Below are 7381 nucleotides of genomic sequence, written 5' to 3'. Positions count from 1 at the left end.
ACTAAGCGCTTGGGAAGTACAAGTTGACAACATATAGAGACGGTCCCTACCCAACAGTAGGCTCACAGTCTAGAAGGGGGAGACAGAGAACAAAACAAAACATATTAACAAAATAAAATAAATAGAATAAATATGTACAAATAATATAAATAGAGTAATAAATAGTACAAGCATATATACATATATAGGTGCTGTGGGAAGAGGAAGGAGGTAAGGTGGGGGGATGGAGAGGGGGTGGAGGGGGGAGAGGAAGGAGGGGGCTCAGTCTGGGAAGGCCTCCTGGAGGAGGTGAGCTCTCAGTAGGGCCTTGAAGGGAGGAAGAGAGCTAGCTTGGCAGATGTGCGCAGAGCACTGTACTAAGCGCTTGGGAAGTCCTACTACTAATAATGCACTGACAGTATGCCAAACACTGTGCCACGCTCTTGGAAGGTTACAAGATATCAGATCAGCCATTCCCTGTCCCACAAGGAATTAGGTCTCAGTGGAAGAGCAGGTATCTTATTCTCATTTTTGTGCTGCATTATGCCGTCGAGTCATTTCCGACCCATAGGAACAGCATGGACAAATCTCTCCCAGAATGCCCCACCTCCATCTGCAATCGTTCTGGTAGTGTACCCATAGAGTTTTCCTGGTGAAAATATGGAAGTAGTTTATCATTGCCATCTTCCGCGCAATAAACTTGAGTCTTCGCCCTCGACTGTTTGCCCTGCTGCTGCTGCCCAGCATGGGTGAGTTTTGACTTGTAGCAGATTGCCTTCCACTCACTAACCACTGCCCAAGCTAGGAATGGAATGGGTATGCCTCTGCTTGACTCTCCCTTCTGTAGCAGAAACTTGTACAGTACTGGAAACTCTCCAGGTGCCACCCCGAGAGGGGACTTCTCATTTTACAGATGTTAAAATGGAGGCACAGAATGACTTGCCAAAGGTCATGAAGCAGGAGAGTATCAGAGCTGGAAGTAGAATCCACATCTCCTAACTCCCCAAACCTGGTTATTTTTCCCCAGTCCCAACTGCTTTTAATAAGCGTACTTGAGTAAAACTTCCAAAGGTGGGTCATAGGGGTTCAGAAATCACAGAATAAAGGCGATTTTAAAGCCTGTTCGGCTAAAAGGAATGGTACTGCTATAATCACTTGTTCAATCCATCAGATTTTCGAGGTTTATTGTCTTCATTGTCATGTCAGAAGGATATTCTCCCATTCTTGCCAAAATGAGGTGATTCTTTTCTGACCCCTTTCACTATTTCTGTCCCCAACATGGACACCGCTGCTCACTTCCTCACCAGACTCAGCGGAGATGAGAGACAGTGACTGGCTCCTCTCAAAATACTATCACTCTCTGCTTGGTTCATGCCTCATCTGTCGTGGAACGAGAGAAAACTAGGCCACCGGGCATGCAGGGCCGAATCCTCTGAGGAAATTGATTCATTTATCTGAAAGGAGTAGATTGGCATGGTTAAAGTGAAGAGAAGTTTCATTCATTCATTCGTTCAATCATACAGAGCACTTACTGTGTGCAGAGCACTGTATTAAGCACTTGGGAGAGTACAATACAACCATATAAATAATATAATAATAATAATGGTATTTATTAAGTGCTTCCTATGTACAAAGCACTGTTCTAAGCACTGGGGAGGTTACAAGGTGATCGGGTTGTCCCACGGGGGGCTCACAGTCTTAATACCCATTTTACAGATGTGGTAACTGAGGCACAGAGAAGTTAAGTAACTTGCACAAAGTCACACAGCTGACAATTGGCAGAGCTGGGATTTGAACCCATGACCTCTGACTCCAAAGCCTGTGGTCTTTCCACTGAGCCACGCTGCTTCTCTATATAAAGACACATTCCCTGCCCACAATGAGTTTACATTCTAGAGGGGAGGAGACAGACATCAGTACAAATAAATAAAATTAATCAATCAATCAATCAATCGTATTTATTGAGCGCTTGCTGTGTGCAGAGCACTGTACTAAGTGCTTGAGAAGTACAAGTTGGCAACATATAGAGACAGTCCTTACCCAACAGTGGGCTCACAGTCTAGAAGACTAGAAATTACAGCTAGTACATCAGTACATCAGTGCGTTGGGGCTGGGAGAAGGGAAGAGCAAAGGGAGTGAGTCATGGTGAGGCAGAAGGGAGTGTGAGATGAGGAAAGATGGGGCTTAGTCTGGGAAGGCCTCTTGGAGGAGATGGACCTTCAATAAGACTTAGAAGTGTGCTTAGTACAGTGCTCCGCACACAGTAAGCACTCAATAAATATGATTGAATGAATGAACGAATGAAAGTCGGGGAAGAGTCATTGCTTGTAGGATTTGAGGAGGGAGGGCATACCAGACCAGAGGCAGGATGAGGGTTATAGGGGTTGGCGATGAGATAAGCGAGATTGAGGAACATTGAGAAGGTTAGCAACAGGGGAGCGAAGTATCCGTGCTGGGTTGTGGAAGGAGAGAAGCGAGGTGAGGTAGGAGGGGGAAAGTGCTTCAAAGCCAATGGTAAGGAGTTTTTGTTCGATGTGGAAGTAGATGGGCAGTCACTGGAGTTTTATGAAAAAGCAGGGTAACACGTCCTGAACGATTTTGTAGAAAAATGACCCAGGCACCAAAGCTAAGTATGGACTCCGGTGGGGAGAGACAGGAGGCTGGGAGATTGGCAAGGAGGCTGATGCAATAATCCAGATGGGATAGGATGAGTGCTATCGTGGTAGCAGTTTAGAAAGGGCGGATTTTAGCTATGTTGTGAAGGTGGGACCAACAGGTGTTTTTTTAGGGTATTTGTTAGTGCTTATTATGTTCCAGGTACTGTACTAAGCACTGGGGTAGTTAAAAAAATAATCAGGTTGGACACAGTCTATGTCCCACAAGGGGCTCGCAGTCTCAATCCCCATTTCACAGATGAGGTAACTGAAACGCAGAGAAGTCAAATGACTTTCCCAAGGTTACCCAGCAGACAAGTGGCAGAGCCAGGATTAGAAGTCAGGTCCTTCCAACTCCCAGGCCTGGAATCTCTCCACTAGGCCTTGCTGCTTCTTTCAGGTTGCGTATGTTGTTTCCTTTGCATCATCTGAGCCTTGGTGTGGCGGCACATCTGGTGATTACTCTTCCGACATCATGATTCTCCCTCTTCTGAGGGAGAAGCAGCTTCTGCAGCATGGCTCAGTGGAAAGAGCGTGGGCTTGGGAGTCAGAGGTCTGGGTTCAAATCCCGCCTCCCCCACATGTCTGCTGTGTGACCTTGGGCAAGTCACTTCACTTCTCTGTGCCTCAGTTCCCTCATCTGTAAAATGGGGATTAAGACTGTGAGCCCCACATGGGACAACCTCATCTCCTTGTGTTCCCCCCAGTGCTTAGAACAGTGCTTTGCACATAGTAAGCGCTTAACAAATACCAACATTATTATTATAATTATTATTCACAGGTAAGGAAATAGAGGCTTAATGATGCAGGGGCATTTGGCTAAGGTCAGAGAATCATCTTATGTCTACGTGAGGATTTGAATACAGAACCTGAGACTCTAGATGGCTACTTAGCAATGAAAGGTCAGGCATAAGAGAGGAAAAGAAGAAAAAGTGTGGCTCAGTGGAAAGAGCACAGACTTTGGAGTCAGAAGTCGGGTTCAAATCCCGGCTCCACCAGTTGTCAGCTGTGTGACTTTGGGCAAGTCACTTAACTTCTCAATGCCTCAGTTACCTCATCTGTAAAATGGGGATTAAGACTGTGAGCCCCCCGTGGGACAACCTGATCACCTTGTAACCTCCCCAGCACTTAGAACAGTGCTCTGCACATAGTAAGTACTTAATAAATGTCATTATTATTATTATTATTAAAAGAAGGATAAAAGGAGGAGGAAAGAGGGGAAAAAGAAGGGAAGGAGAAGTGGTAGAGCAGGATTAGAACCAATGAACTTCTGACTCTCAGGCTTGTGCTCTATTCACTACGCAGAGACACTGAACCTCTTGTAGAGAAGCAGCGTGGCTCAGTGGAAAGAGCCCGAGCTTTGGAGTCAGAGGTCATGAGTTCAAATCCCAGCTCCGCCACTTGTCAGTTGTGTGACTTTGGGCAAGTCACTTCACTTCTCTATGCCTCAGTTCCCTTGTCTGTGAAATGGGGATTAAGACTGTGAGCCCCCTGTGGGACAACCTCATCATCTTGTAATCTCCCCAGCACTTATAACAGTGCTTTGCACATAGTAAGCACTTAATAAATGCTATTATTATTATTAGGACAGGATCTACCTAACTTTTGTATCTACCTTAACACTTAGTACAGTGGTTGGCAGCTAGTAAGCATTCACCAAACACCACAATTTTAATTCTTTTTTGTTACTTATGTTGTCCCTTCCCTGAAGTGGCCTGTTTCAAAGAAGAAGCTCTCCATCCCCAGATGTGACCCTCTCTCTGCTGTGTTCTCACATTCTGACCCTACTCCTCTTCTAATCTTATTCCCTGCAGGCCACCATCACTATTTTAGACTGTGAGGTACAAAGAAGAGTATTTTAGTTCTTCCTCAAACACTGGGGTGAGGAAACTGTGCAGTCGCAGCAAATATGCAAGTAAATATGGTATGTATCATACTGGACTCCTCAATGGGAAGTCAATCAACCAATGAATCAGTGTCATTTATTGAATGCTTACTGTGGGCAGAGCACTGTACTAAGTGCTTGGGCGAGTACAATACAAAGGGGTTGGTAGATTTGTTCCCTGCCCAGAGTGAGCTTACAACATCACCAAAGTCCACCCCTTCCTCTCCGTCCAAACTGCTACCACATTAATTCAAGCACTTATCCGATCCTGCCTTGATTACTGTATCATCCTCCTTGCTGACCTCCCTGCCTCCTGTCTCTCTCCCTGCTCCAGTCCATGCTCCATTCTGTTGCCCGAATCATTTCCTTCAAAAATATTCAGACCATGTTTCCCCACTCCTCAAGAAATCCAGTGGTTGCCCATCTACCTCCGTATCAAACAGAAACTCCTCACCGCGGCTTTTTAGCACTTAATCACCTTGTCCCCTCCTACCTCACCTCACTACTCTCCTGCTACAGCCCAGCCCACACACTTCATTCCTCCAATGCTCACTTTCTCACTGTACCTAGACCTAATCTATCTCACCGCCAACCTCTGGCCCCTATCTTACCTCTGACATGGAAAGTTCTCCCTCCTAATATCAAACAGATAATTGCTCTCCCCTACTTCAAAGCCTTATGGAAGGCACATCTCTTCCAAGAAGCCTTCCCTGACTAAACCCTCTTTCTCCTCTTCTCCCACTCCCTTCTGTGCCTCTCTTACTTGCTCCTTCATTCATCCTCCCTCCCATCCCCACAGCACATACATGTATATTTGTACATAGCTGTAATCTATTTATTTATTTATATTAATGTCCATTTCCCGCTCTAGATTATAAGCTCACTGTGGGCAGGCAATGTGTCTGCTTGTTGTTATAATATACTCTCCTAAGTGCTAATTACAGTGCTGTGCTCAATAAATATGTTTGAATAAGTGAATGAAAGTCTGGAGTAGGAGGCAAACACTAATATAAATAAAAAGTCAGGTTGAAATAATTAAATCTTTGCTGCCTCTCTTTTTTATTTAGCATTGTTCTTTGTCTATTTGAGCATGTGTTTTAGTGCCTGAGATGATATAGACCTATAGGGTCTTTTAATAAAACCTTTCTTCTTGTTAGCCTTTAATTCTTATGAGGCTGGACCTTGCCCTCTGATGACTAAGGTGTTGTGAGGCTGTTAAAATACACGAGGTCTACTGCTCACTGTATTTTGGACTTTTCTCCAGTTTAGTTTCTGTAAGGAAAGCCATTAAAGAAAGAGCCTCAGAGGTCAAAGCCAGGTAATCAATCAATCAATCAATCAATCATATTTATTGAGCGCTTACTGTGTGCAGAGCACTGTACTAAGCACTTGGGAAGTACAAGTTGGCAACAAATAGAGATGGTCCTTACCCAACAGTGGGCTCACAGTCTAGAAGGGGGAGTTAAATGGATTCCTTGCTGACCTCCCTGCCTCCTGTCTCTCCTCACGCCAATCCATATTTCGGTCTGATCATTTTTCTACAGAAACTTTCAGTTCTTGTTTCCCCACTCCTCATGAATCTGCATAGGTGGGAATTAGATTTGGATCTTACAAATATTTGGTGGGGAGAGGACTGGAGAGAGAGAGACACAATAAAACACTGAAACAGTATAAGAGATAAGGACGAATATACAATATACAAATGGAAAACCAAAGTCATTAGGGCACTGGGAGTAGAAGAGCAGATTTTCGGGCTCCTTATGGTTCAGAGTCCATGATCTACCCAAAGCCACAGCCTTTAACCTTCCTGAGTACAGTGCTCTGCACACAGTAAGCGCTCAATAAATACGATTGAATGAATGAATGAATGAATATAGGAGGCCTCATGTTGCAGGTCCTCTTCTCTTTCCTGGTGGGATGGTGAACATAGGGTGGGAAGGAGAATCCTCAATGGTGAAGAGGGGAGCCAGTGCCAGTTCCTGGGGAGGTGGAGTGTATATATATATATATATATATATATATATATGTTTGTATATATTTATTACTCTATTTATTTATTTATTTATTTTACTTGTACATATCTATCCTATTTATTTTATTTTGTTAGTATGTTTGGTTTTGTTCTCTGTCTCCCCCTTTTAGACTGTGAGCCCACTGTTGGGTAGGGACTGTCTCTATATGTTGCCAATTTGTACTTCCCAAGTGCTTAGTACAGTGCTCTGCACATAGTAAGTGCTCAATAAATACGATGGATTGATTGATTGATTGATTGATTGGAGTGGCTAGCCCACAGAGCAGCATGGGGCCTATATGTTTCATTCAGCTGCCCAGAAATGAGGTTGAGAAGGCTTTTCCACACAGCCAGGCCCATACAAAGCACCCTGGGGGCAGGAAGCTCTCTCAGCCATGTTTGGGGTGGGTCCTAAGGGCAAGAAGGGAGGTGACAATATAGACACCAGATGTTTCATTCAGCCCCAGTAGTGAGGACATAATGAAATCCCTACTGGCTGTGTGGTTTTTAGTACCAAACAGTCAATCAATCAATCAAGCAAGCTTACCATCCACCATTTTTAATGTCAAAGGAAACTTTTACCCAGGTGACAAGGAAAGCACAAGTGGAAAGAGCCCGGGCTTTGGAGTCAGAGGTCAGGGGTTCAAATCCCAGCTCTGACAATTGTCAGCTGTGTGACTTTGGGCAAGTCACTTAACTTCTCTGTGCCTCAGTTACCTCATCTGTAAAATGGGGATTAAGATTGTGAGCCCCCCCCACCGTGGGACAACCTGATCACCTTGTAACCTCCCCAGCACTTAGAACAGTGCTTTGCATATAGTAAGCACTTAATAAATGTCATTATTATTATTA

The 7381-nt window shown here is 44.4% G+C and overlaps 1 non-coding gene across 1 annotated transcript; it reads right to left on the bottom strand.

The window, feature by feature from the left end:
• Positions 1-738: 738 nt before the first annotated feature.
• On the bottom strand, positions 739-876 carry LOC119920658. The gene has a single exon (XR_005448389.1). It is a non-coding gene; the product is annotated as a small nucleolar RNA SNORA7 (small nucleolar RNA).
• Positions 877-7381: the final 6505 nt, after the last annotated feature.

The sequence above is a fragment of the Tachyglossus aculeatus genome, chromosome X1 (genome assembly GCF_015852505.1).
Source record: "Tachyglossus aculeatus isolate mTacAcu1 chromosome X1, mTacAcu1.pri, whole genome shotgun sequence".
In the NCBI taxonomy this organism is placed as follows: Eukaryota; Metazoa; Chordata; class Mammalia; order Monotremata; family Tachyglossidae; genus Tachyglossus; species Tachyglossus aculeatus.
Note: the sequence above shows the minus strand (reverse complement) of the source record. Positions and strands in the feature narration are given on the sequence as shown.